This window comes from Chiloscyllium plagiosum, unplaced genomic scaffold (genome assembly GCF_037043375.1).
Source record: "Chiloscyllium plagiosum isolate Xiang-an unplaced genomic scaffold, Cpla_swu_hap1 HiC_scaffold_53X, whole genome shotgun sequence".
NCBI classification, from domain to species: domain Eukaryota; kingdom Metazoa; phylum Chordata; class Chondrichthyes; order Orectolobiformes; family Hemiscylliidae; genus Chiloscyllium; species Chiloscyllium plagiosum.
Genome location: NW_028270191.1, coordinates 1,009,340 through 1,021,510, shown reverse-complemented (window position 1 = coordinate 1,021,510; position 12,171 = coordinate 1,009,340).

Below are 12,171 nucleotides of genomic sequence, written 5' to 3'. Positions count from 1 at the left end.
TCTAATATAGAGAATAGCAGTCCCTGTATATAATATAGAGAATAGCAGTCTCTGTGTATAAGATAGAGAATAGCAGTCCCTGTGTCCAATATAAAGAATAGTAGTCTCTGTGTATAATATAGAGAATAGCATTCCCTGTGCATAATATAGAGAATAGCAGTCCCTGTGTATAATATAGAGAATACCAGTCTCTGTGTATAATATAGTGAATAGCAGTCTCTGTGTATAATATAGAGAATAGCAGTTCCTCTGTCTAATATAAAGAATAGTGGTCTCTGTGTATAATATAGAGAATAGCAGTCTCTGTGTATAATATAGACAATAGCAGTCCCTGTGTCTAATATAGAGAATAGCGGTCTCTGTGTATAATATAAAGAATATCAGTCTCTGTGTGTAATATAGAGAATAGCAGTCCCTGTGTAGAATAGAGAGAATAGCAGTCACTGTGTATAATAGAGATAATAGCAGTCTCTGTGTATAATATAGAGAATAACAGTCCCTGTGTCTAATATAGAGAATGGCAGTCCCTCTGTCTAATATAGAGAACAGCAGTCTCTGTGTACAATATAGAGAATAGCAGTCACCGTGTCTAATATAGAGAATAGCAGTCCCTGAGTATAATATAGAGAATCGCAGTCTCTGTGTATAATATAGAGAATAGCAGTCCCTGTGGAAAATGTAGAGAATAGTAGTCTCTGTGTATAATATAGAGAATAGCAGTCCCTCTGTCTAATATAGAGAATAGCAGTCTCTGTGTATAATATAGAGAATAGCAGTCCCTGTGTATAATATAGACAATATCAGTCTCTGTGTATAATATAGAGAATAACAGTCCCTGTGTCTAATATAGAGAATAGCAGTCTCTGTGTATAATATAGAGAATAGCAGTCCCTATGTCTAATATAGAGAATAGTAGTCTCTGTGTATAATCTAGAGAATAGCAGTCCCTGTGTATAATATAGAGAATACCAGTCTCTGTGCGTAATATAGAGAATAGCAGTCCCTGTATATAATATAGAGAATAGCAGTCTCTGTGTATAAGATAGAGAATAGCAGTCCCTGTGTCCAATATAAAGAATAGTAGTCTCTGTGTATAATATAGAGAATAGCAGTCTCTGTGTATAATATAGAGAATAGCAGTCCCTGTGTATAATATAGAGAATAGCAGTCCCTGTGTATAATATAGAGAATAGCAGTCCCTGTGTATAATATAGAGAATAGCAGTCTCTGTGTGTAATATAGAGAATAGCAGTCTCTGTGTATAATATAGAGAATAGCAGTCCCTGTGTCTAATATAGAGAATAGCGGTCTCTGTGTATAATATAGAGAATATCAGTCTCTGTGTGTAATATAGAGAATAGCAGTCTCTGTGTTTAATATAGAGAATAGCAGTCCCTGTATATAATATAGAGAATAGCAGTCCCTGTGTCTAATATAAAGAATAGTAGTCTCTGTGTATAATATAGAGAATAGCAGTCTCTGTGTATAAGATAGAGAATAGCAGTCCCTGTGTCCAATATAAAGAATAGTAGTCTCTGTGTATAATATAGAGAATACCAGTCTCTGTGTATAATATAGAGAATAGCAGTCCCTGTGTATAATATAGAGAATAGCAGTCTCTGTGTGTAATATAGAGAATAGCAGTCCCTGTATATAATATAGAGAATAGCAGTCCCTGTGTCTAATATAAAGAATAGTAGTCTCTGTGTATAATATAGAGAATAGCAGTCTCTGTGTATAATATAGAGAATAGCAGTCCCTGTGTCTAATGTAAAGAATAGTAGTCCCTGTGTATACTATTGAGAATAGTAGTCTCTGTGTATAATGTAGCGAATAGTAGTCTCTGTGTATAATATTGAGAAGAGCAGTCCCTCTGTCTAATATAGAGAATAGCAGTCCCTGTGTATAATATAGAGAATAGCAGTCTTTGTGTCTCATGTAAGAGAATAGCAGGCCCTCTGTCTAATATAGAGAATAGCAGTCGCTGTGTCTAATATAGAGAATAGTAGTCTCTGTGTATAATATAGAGAATAGCAGTCTCTGTGTATAATATAGAGAATAGCAGTCCCTGTGAATAATATAAAGAATAGCAGTCTCTGTGTATAATATAGAGAATAGCAGTCTCTGTGTATAATATAGAGAATAGTAGTCTCTGTGTATAATATAGAGAACAGCAGTCTCTGTGTATAATATAGAGAATAGCAGTCCCTGTGAGTAATATAAAGAATAGTAGTCTCTGTGTATAATATAGAGAATAGCAGTCTCTGTGTATAATATAGAGAATAGCAGTCCCTGTGTCTAATATAAGAATAGCAGTCCCTGTGTCTAATCTAGAGAATAACAGTCCAGCAGTATAATATGGAGAATAGCAGTCTCTGTGTATAATATAGAGAATAGCAGTCCCTGTGTCTAATATAGAGAATAGCAGTCCCTGTGTCTAATGTAAAGAATAGTAGTCCCTGTGTATAATATTGAGAATAGTAGTCTCTGTGTATAATATAGCGAATACTAGTCTCTGTGTATAATATTGAGAAGAGCAGTCCCTGTGTCTAATATAGAGAATAGCAGTCCCTGTGTATAATATAGGGAATAGCAGTCTCCGTGTATAATATAGAGAATAACAGTCCCTGTGTCTAATATAGAGAATGGCAGTCCCTCTGTCTCATATAGAGAACAGCAGTCTCTGTGTACAATATAGAGAATAGCAGTCACCGTGTCTAATATAGAGAATAGCAGTCCCTGAGTATAATATAGAGAATCGCAGTCTCTGTGTATAATATAGAGAATAGCAGTCCCTGTGGAAAATGGAGAGAATAGTAGTCTCTGTGTATAATATAGAGAATAGCAGTCCCTCTGTCTAATATAGAGAATAGCAGTCTCTGTGTATAATATAGAGAATAGCAGTCCCTATGTATAATATAGAGAATAGCAGTCCCTGTGTCTAATGTAAAGAATAGTAGTCCCTGTGTATACTATTGAGAATAGTAGTCTCTATGTATAATGTAGCGAATAGTAGTCTCTGTGTATAATATTGAGAAGAGCAGTCCCTCTGTCTAATATAGAGAATAGCAGTCCCTGTGTATAATATAGAGAATAGCAGTCTTTGTGTCTCGTATAAGAGAATAGCAGTCCCTCTGTCTAATATAGAGAATAGCAGTCCCTGTGTCTAATATAGAGAATAGTAGTCTCTGTGTATAATATAGAGAATAGCAGTCTCTGTGTATAATATAGAGAATAGCAGTCCCTGTGTCTAATATAAGAATAGCAGTCCCTGTGTCTAATCTAGAGAATAACAGTCCAGCAGTATAATATGGAGAATAGCAGTCTCTGTGTATAATATAGAGAATAGCAGTCCCTGTGTCTAATATAGAGAATAGCAGTCCCTGTGTCTAATGTAAAGAATAGTAGTCCCTGTGTATAATATTGAGAATAGTAGTCTCTGTGTATAATATAGCGAATACTAGTCTCTGTGTATAATATTGAGAAGAGCAGTCCCTGTGTCTAATATAGAGAATAGCAGTCCCTGTGTATAATATAGGGAATAGCAGTCTCCGTGTATAATATAGAGAATAGCAGTCCCTGAGTATAATATAGAGAATAGCAGTCCCTGTGGAAAATGGAGAGAATAGTAGTCTCTGTGTATAATATAGAGAATAGCAGTCCCTCTGTCTAATATAGAGAATAGCAGTCTCTGTGTATAATATAGAGAATAGCAGTCCCTCTGTATAATATAGAGAATAGCAGTCCCTGTGTCTAATGTAAAGAATAGTAGTCCCTGTGTATACTATTGAGAATAGTAGTCTCTGTGTATAATGTAGCGAATAGTAGTCTCTGTGTATAATATTGAGAAGAGCAGTCCCTCTGTCTAATATAGAGAATAGCAGTCCCTGTGTATAATATAGAGAATAGCAGTCTTTGTGTCTCATATAAGAGAATAGCAGTCCCTCTGTCTAATATAGAGAATAGCAGTCCCTGCGTCTAATATAGAGAATAGTAGTCTCTGTGTATAATATAGAGAATAGCAGTCTCTGTGTATAATATAGAGAATAACAGTCCCTGTGAATAATATAAAGAATAGTAGTCTCTGTGTATAATATAGAGAATAGCAGTCTCTGTGTATAATATAGAGAATAACAGTCCCTGTGAATAATATAAAGAATAGTAGTCTCTGTGTATAATATAGAGAATAGCAGTCCCTGTGTCTAATATAAGAATAGCAGTCCCTGTGTCTAATCTAGAGAATAACAGTCCAGCAGTATAATATGGAGAATAGCAGTCTCTGTGTATAATATAGAGAATAGCAGTCCCTGTGTCTAATATAGAGAATAGCAGTCCCTGTGTCTAATGTAAAGAATAGTAGTCCCTGTGTATAATATTGAGAATAGTAGTCTCTGTGTATAATATAGCGAATACTAGTCTCTGTGTATAAGATAGAGAATAGCAGTCCCTGTGTCCAATATAAAGAATAGTAGTCTCTGTGTATAATATAGAGAATAGCATTCCCTGTGCATAATATAGAGAATAGCAGTCCCTGTGTATAATATAGAGAATACCAGTCTCTGTGTATAATATAGAGAATAGCAGTCTCTGTGTATAATATAGAGAATAGCAGTTCCTCTGTCTAATATAAAGAATAGTGGTCTCTGTGTATAATATAGAGAATAGCAGTCCCTGTGTCTAATATAGAGAATAGCGGTCTCTGTGTATAATATAGAGAATATCAGTCTCTGTGTGTAATATAGAGAATAGCAGTCCCTGTGTAGAATAGAGAGAATAGCAGTCACTGTGTACAATAGAGATAATAGCAGTCTCTGTGTATAATATAGAGAATAACAGTCCCTGTGTCTAATATAGAGAATGGCAGTCCCTCTGTCTAATATAGAGAACAGCAGTCTCTGTGTACAATATAGAGAATAGCAGTCACCGTGTCTAATATAGAGAATAGCAGTCCCTGAGTATAATATAGAGAATCGCAGTCTCTGTGTATAATATAGAGAATAGCAGTCCCTGTGGAAAATGTAGAGAATAGTAGTCTCTGTGTATAATATAGAGAATAGCAGTCCCTCTGTCTAATATAGAGAATAGCAGTCTCTGTGTATAATATAGAGAATAGCAGTCCCTGTGTATAATATAGAGAATATCAGTCTCTGTGTATAATATAGAGAATAACAGTCCCTGTGTCTAATATAGAGAATAGCAGTCTCTGTGTATAATATAGAGAATAGCAGTCCCTATGTCTAATATAGAGAATAGTAGTCTCTGTGTATAATCTAGAGAATAGCAGTCCCTGTGTATAATATAGAGAATACCAGTCTCTGTGCGTAATATAGAGAATAGCAGTCCCTGTATATAATATAGAGAATAGCAGTCTCTGTGTATAAGATAGAGAATAGCAGTCCCTGTGTCCAATATAAAGAATAGTAGTCTCTGTGTATAATATAGAGAATAGCAGTCTCTGTGTATAATATAGAGAATAGCAGTCCCTGTGTATAATATAGAGAATAGCAGTCCCTGTGTATAATATAGAGAATAGCAGTCCCTGTGTATAATATTGAGAATAGCAGTCCCTGTGTCTAATATAGAGAATAGCGGTCTCTGTGTATAATATAGAGAATATCAGTCTCTGTGTGTGATATAGAGAATAGCAGTCCCTGTATATAATATAGAGAATAGCAGTCCCTGTGTCTAATATAAAGAATAGTAGTCTCTGTGTATAATATAGAGAATAGCAGTCCCTGTGTATAATATAGAGAATAGCAGTCTCTGTGTGTAATATAGAGAATAGCAGTCCCTGTATATAATATAGAGAATAGCAGTCCCTGTGTCTAATATAAAGAATAGTAGTCTCTGTGTATAATATAGAGAATAGCAGTCTCTGTGTATAATATAGAGAATAGCAGTCCCTGTGTCTAATATAGAGAATAGTAGTCTTTGGGTATAATATAGAGAATAGCAGTCCCTGTGTATAATATAGAGAAAAGCAGTCCCTGTGTCTAATATAGAGAATAGCAGTCCCTGTATATAATATAGAGAATAGCAGTCCCTGTGTCTAATATAAAGAATAGTAGTCTCTGTGTATAATATACAGAATAGCAGTCTCTGTGTATAATATAGAGAATAGCAGTCCCTGTGTCTAATATAGAGAATAGTAGTCTTTGGGTATAATATAGAGAATAGCAGTCCCTGTGTATAATATAGAGAATAGCAGTCCCTGTGTCTAATATAGAGAATAGCAGTCCCTGTGTATAATATAGGGAATAGCAGTCTCCGTGTATAATATAGAGAATAACAGTCCCTGTGTCTAATATAGAGAATAGCAGTCCCTCTGTCTAATATAGAGAACAGCAGTCTCTGTGTACAATATAGAGAATAGCAGTCACCGTGTCTAATATAGAGAATAGCAGTCCCTGAGTATAATATAGAGAATCGCAGTCTCTGTGTATAATATAGAGAATAGCAGTCCCCGTGGAAAATGTAGAGAATAGTAGTCTCTGTGTATAATATAGAGAATAGCAGTCCCTCTGTCTAATATAGAGAATAGCAGTCTCTGTGTATAATATAGAGAATAGCAGTCCCTGTGTATAATATAGAGAATATCAGTCTCTGTGTATAATATAGAGAATAACAGTCCTTGTGTCTAATATAGAGAATAGCAGTCTCTGTGTATAATATAGAGTTTTAAAAAATTCTCAAGGTCAAGGACCAGGCTCGCAGGAAAGTAGTCTGACACAGAACAAACAGCCAAGAGGCGAGTCTGCTAGAATACAAGTGTTTTATTCCCCGCAGCGTCGCCACAACCAGGTCTCGTACTTACAACGGGTCTGGTTTATACTCACTCTACGTGTTACCGGAACTGGGAGCCGTCAGTTCTCGTAGAGCGGTTGCCAACAACCCACGCTCGGCAGTTAAACGCAATCCCGGAGCAGACTCTACCGAACTGGAGACTTTTCCAGCTGATATACTCTTTTCATGTGAACAGCAGAGCAAGGCTGAAAAACACATTCCATTCTGGTCACATACAGATAAGAAGATTTACACGGGAAGGTGTGTAATAAGATTCACACGGGACTAAGCGACACCTTCCATTTTCGGTTAGATTCACACATGTATTGGGACACAATTTTAACCCTTTCACCACATTCCACTACATGTGTTACATTATGATTCACACATGTATTGGGACATAATTTTACACCACATTCCACTGCTTGGCCCAATACATGTGTTACATTATGCCCATATGTATTCTTTCTAACAAGCGCCTACGTACACGCCAAATATACAAGCAAGTCAGGACATTACAGCATGTTAAAATCACCAGGACCGCTACCAGGATCGACAAGGGTGGGAACAGGAATGTCCCCGCAGTGGAGGACATACCACTCAATATGTCCCACCAATGATGAGCTGACTCCACGTCCACTACACGGGCAGCATGTACTACCTCCTGTCCATGTATAAAGGTAGACACCGTAACCTTGGTGACATTGGTTTGATGCTTTCGTAATATCTGCTTAAGCTCCTCGGATCGGTCCAATGCTCGCTTAAACCGATCCAGGGAAATGTTCCAAGGATTCATCAGCACTTTCCACTGCACCTTGGTAAAGTGGCGAGCACTGCTATAAGTGGTCAACAGATAGGTCTGATTCTGCCAGTGCCACTGATAGACATTTGAGAGGCATCCCGAGAACGGTGCTGAGGGAAGCATAGGATGTGGATTATTGGTAGCCACACAGAGCGTGTGTGGCCCAATCTGCCACATCATGTCCCTTGGAGTTTCAACAGTCCATTCGCACAGGGCCGTTCCCTTCGTCAAGCAAGGGTCCCGATACCTGTCCATCAGTAGGCAAGTTTTCCCCTGATCAGTCTGTTCACAAGCGGACAGATCATAGGTAATATTGGTATCTGGGCTAAACCACTGTCCCCTTGTCTTCAGAAAATAATATCCAGAAGATGTAATCACTGGTAATACATAATATCGACAGATCGTAACAGTGTGGGTTACATTCATGGTAACAAAGTATCCGTTACACATAGTTGCGTTACACCATGTTCGTTCTGGATGGGTTATCATCCACAATTTCTCAGATACATTCCATATTCCCCTCCACGCTTGTACATTGGGGGATGTTACCACACGCAAAAAGCGTTCTTTCTGTATTTGAGCATGCAACATTTGAATATGACAGGCAGTCCAATTTAACTGAGCCGTAATGTTCTCAAACAGTTCCTGAGTGGCACCCCAGACATCCAGTTCCCATTGCAGAGATCGTATCATTATTTCAGCTGTCTCTCCTTGAGTCATCATTACGGATGGCATCCACCTTCCAATAGTATGTAGTCCTTGTGAGGTGGCCTGTCCCGTGTTAGATAATTTAGTACGGGTTACCTCAGAGTCAATGGCATTCGAGATACCCATAACAGTTCCTGCGCCTCCCAGCAGGGTGTCGTACCACGCTCGTCGCCGCCTCTTGGTATGACACTCGGGTATGAGGGGCAACTGTACCCGCCAATGAACATCAGTGTGCAGTACCGCCCGGGCCATCTGTTGACAAGTTGACATAATAGGGGCCAACTGTGTTCGATGCGACCGCACGCCCCCCGTGGCACCCCTCTTTGGTGCTGGCCCGCCCCGCGTGGGGTTTAATAACGCCTCAGACGGGGCGTTCGTCGAGGGCAGTACCATTATTAACCACATGAATCGATGACGATTCCGAATATCGGTGGCATTGCGCAGCCACAGATCTTCCCCCCGAGCTGTGACGCTCCAATGAGTCCCCGTTGTCCCGCATGTCTGGGTGCGTCGGTCCCACAAACACGTCTTGACTTGGGCATTCACCACCAGGGTGCAATTAGGCGGTATGAACGATATGTCATATTTTTCCCCATCCCGGCGCATGTAGCACTGTGCACACGTGTACAATTGACAGTCGCTGGTGAGAGTCAGAACAACGCACTGCTGACCGGGTTCACATGTAAAATTGTCCTGCGTCCGTCGCTGGCTACTGGCCTCCCACCGCACCTCATGGCGGGCGACCGGTACCAGCGTCCAGGCCGTGATACCGATGCCCTGGAGTGGCCATCCGATCGCGAACATCGCCAATAGGAGTCGCAATCCCTATGACCACCCCATGTTCAAGGCGGAGGGCCAGCCTGCGGGTGCATAGCAATTACAACATTATTTAGGTCTCACGTAAGTAGCACTGGTTTGCCGGGACGTTTGCCCAGGTCGGGTCCCCGGGGTACATAATGATGACCAGACTGTCCTTCCCCTGTGCTATGATTTCGGCCGGCCTGGGGGGCCGGTCGTCTGGCGCACCCATACCTTGGCCCCCTTAGTGTCAGTAGACCCAAATCCCCCCGTCCCACGCTCAGTAACCGTAACGGGAGCTCCCGTCTCTTCCACCGTTGTAAGGTTACATGGCTTAATGACCAATTGCGCTATTCTGTCCCCCTTCTGTATCACGTAAGGTTCAGCAGTGATGTTGACCAGGACCACCCCCAACTCCCCTTGGTAGTCCGCGTCAATTACGCCTGCCATCACATCAATCCCCTTTAGTGACAGTCCCGACCGCGGGAGGATATGCCCATAGGTTCCAGGGGGACAAATCAATCCTAATCCGGTCTTAATCACCGTAGGTTTCTGTTGGATCAAAGTCTGGGCAGTTAGTGCTCGTAGGTCCAGTCCAGCCGAAGCCGGCGTGGCCCTTACGGGAATATCAGCTTCCTCAGCGAATTTCCACATTTTAATAGGCTGAGTCTTTGGGGTATCACATACTCGTATCATCCTATTCAAGGGTGTTACCCCATTTCCTAATGGGCGGTTATTAATTTGTTTCACCACCCGAATTAGTTGCTTCTTCCAACCTGTTAAGTCATTTCAGGTTGGAATGGCTTTTCGTAGTGAGGACTTCAGAAGCCCATTCATTCGTTCTATAAGTCCCGCAGCTTGTGGGTGATAGGGTACATGATAAACCCATTCCACGTGGTTATCGTGACACCACTGCTTTACCACCCTTCCTGTGAAATGGGAGCCATTGTCACTCAGGACCTGTATGGGCAATCCATAAAATTGTTCAATCAAATCTAAACATCGCAAGGTAGCCTGTTGATTGTTGTGACGACAGGGATGGGCTACCAAAACCCCAGACATAGTGTCCACAGCTGTACATATGTGGTTACATCCTTGTGAGGAGGGTAAGGGACCCACAAAGTCCATTTGCCAGCTCTGTCCCGGACCATCCCCCCGATGGATATGTCCCATCATGTGTTGGGGCACTCCCTGCCGCTGATGTTGACACTGCTCACACTGGTTTACTGCAGTCTTAACATCATCTACCATAAGATCTATTCCTCGGTCTCGAGCCCATTGCAAGGTTCCTTGCACTCCCCAGTGCCCAGCCTTAAGGTGTGCCCATCTAGCTAGGTCCACTGAGGTGCCCCTTTGCACAATCATGGTTCGGACGATACCATCCACATATCGGTTATGTAGAGCTTCCACATCATTTCGAGATGTATGGGCATCTACGTGGGTGATGTATATGACCAGGTATTGAGCTTTCTCCCATATATCTTCCCATAACTGTTTACCCCATACTTCCCTATTCTGGATCATCCACTGATTGGCCTGCCAAGTTGGCATCCATTGTGTCATGCCGTTAACCACTGACCACGAGTCAGAGAACAAACAAACTCCCATGACCCCTGCTTGCATGACTACCATTTGCACTGCTTTTAATTCTGCCCACTGACTACTTTTTCCCTCCCCTAATTCTTCTAGGGTAGTGCCTTGTTTTGGGTTAAAGGCGGCAGCTTTCCATCTACGCTGTCCCGCTTTCCATTGGGCTGACCCATCTACGAACCAAGCCGTGGCTTGTTCATCCGGGGTCAGTTCATCATACCGTTTTCCCATCTTAACGGGTGATTCCTTGTATTCAATCACCTCAAACCGTTTTTCCCCTTCCTCAGGGGCCTCCGCCACTTGCTCATGTAGGACTGACACTCCTTTCTGTCCAGTCCGCACTCTCTCCGACACATACCATTTCCATTTAATGATGCTGCTCTCTTGGGCAGTTCCTATTCGGTGGGTAGTGGGGTCACTAAGTACCCACGGAAGAATAGGGATAGCTGTTCTCATGATCACTTCATGTCCAATGGTCAGGGCTTCGGTTTCCACCAAGCCCCAGTAGCATGCTAATAACTGTTTCTCAAAGGGGGTATACCGTTCCCCTGCCGGGGGTAATTTTCGGGACCAAAATCCCAATGGCTTACGGGTTCTTCCCTGTTTTTGCCATAAGCTCCAATTGGCATAATCCCCCTGTGCTGAGACTTGCAGTTCTACAGGTCCTGACTGTATCTTTCCCAAGGATACAGCTTGCTGTATCGCTTGCTTGGCCATTTCAAATGCAGTTTGATGGACCTCCGTCCATTCGAACGCTGCCTTTTTCCTCGTAACTCGATACAAAGGTTTTAAAATTTGTCCGAAATGGGGAATATGCTGTCTCCAGAATCCGAATAACCCAATAAATTGCTGCACGTCCTTCTGGGTGTGAGGGACGGCAAAGACCTGAATCTTATTTTTAGCTTTCGCAGTGATTTCCCTTTCCCCCTTGTTCCACACGATTCCTAAGAATTTTACCGTTTGTGAGGGACCCTGGATTTTGGCTGGGTTGATCTCCCACCCATATCCTCGCATATGTTGAACCAGTTGGTCCAGCAATTCCTGAACCTGCTTCTGACTTGTCCCCTGTATCATCATATCGTCAATATAGTGCGAGATCATCACTTCGTCAGGCACTTTAAAGGCAGCCAAGTGTTCTGCAACTATCCGGTGGCAGATAGTAGGGCTATGCAGATATCCTTGGGGCAATCGCGTGAACGTGAATTGTCTACCCTCCCAAGTGAATGCGAACTGTTCCTGCCTATCTTCGGGAATAGGAATTGTGAAGAAGGCATTAGCCAAATCAATTACTCCGTACCACACCCCTGGATGATGTTGGATTCGTCCTATAATAGTGACGGCATCCGGGACCGCTGCCGTCAAGGCCGGAGTGTGACGGTTTAGTTGCCGATAATCTACCGTCATCCGCCATGACCCATCGGCTTTATGTACGGGCCATAAGGGGTTATTCCACGCCGTGGTGCATGTCCTAAGCACTCCCGCTTCCAAAT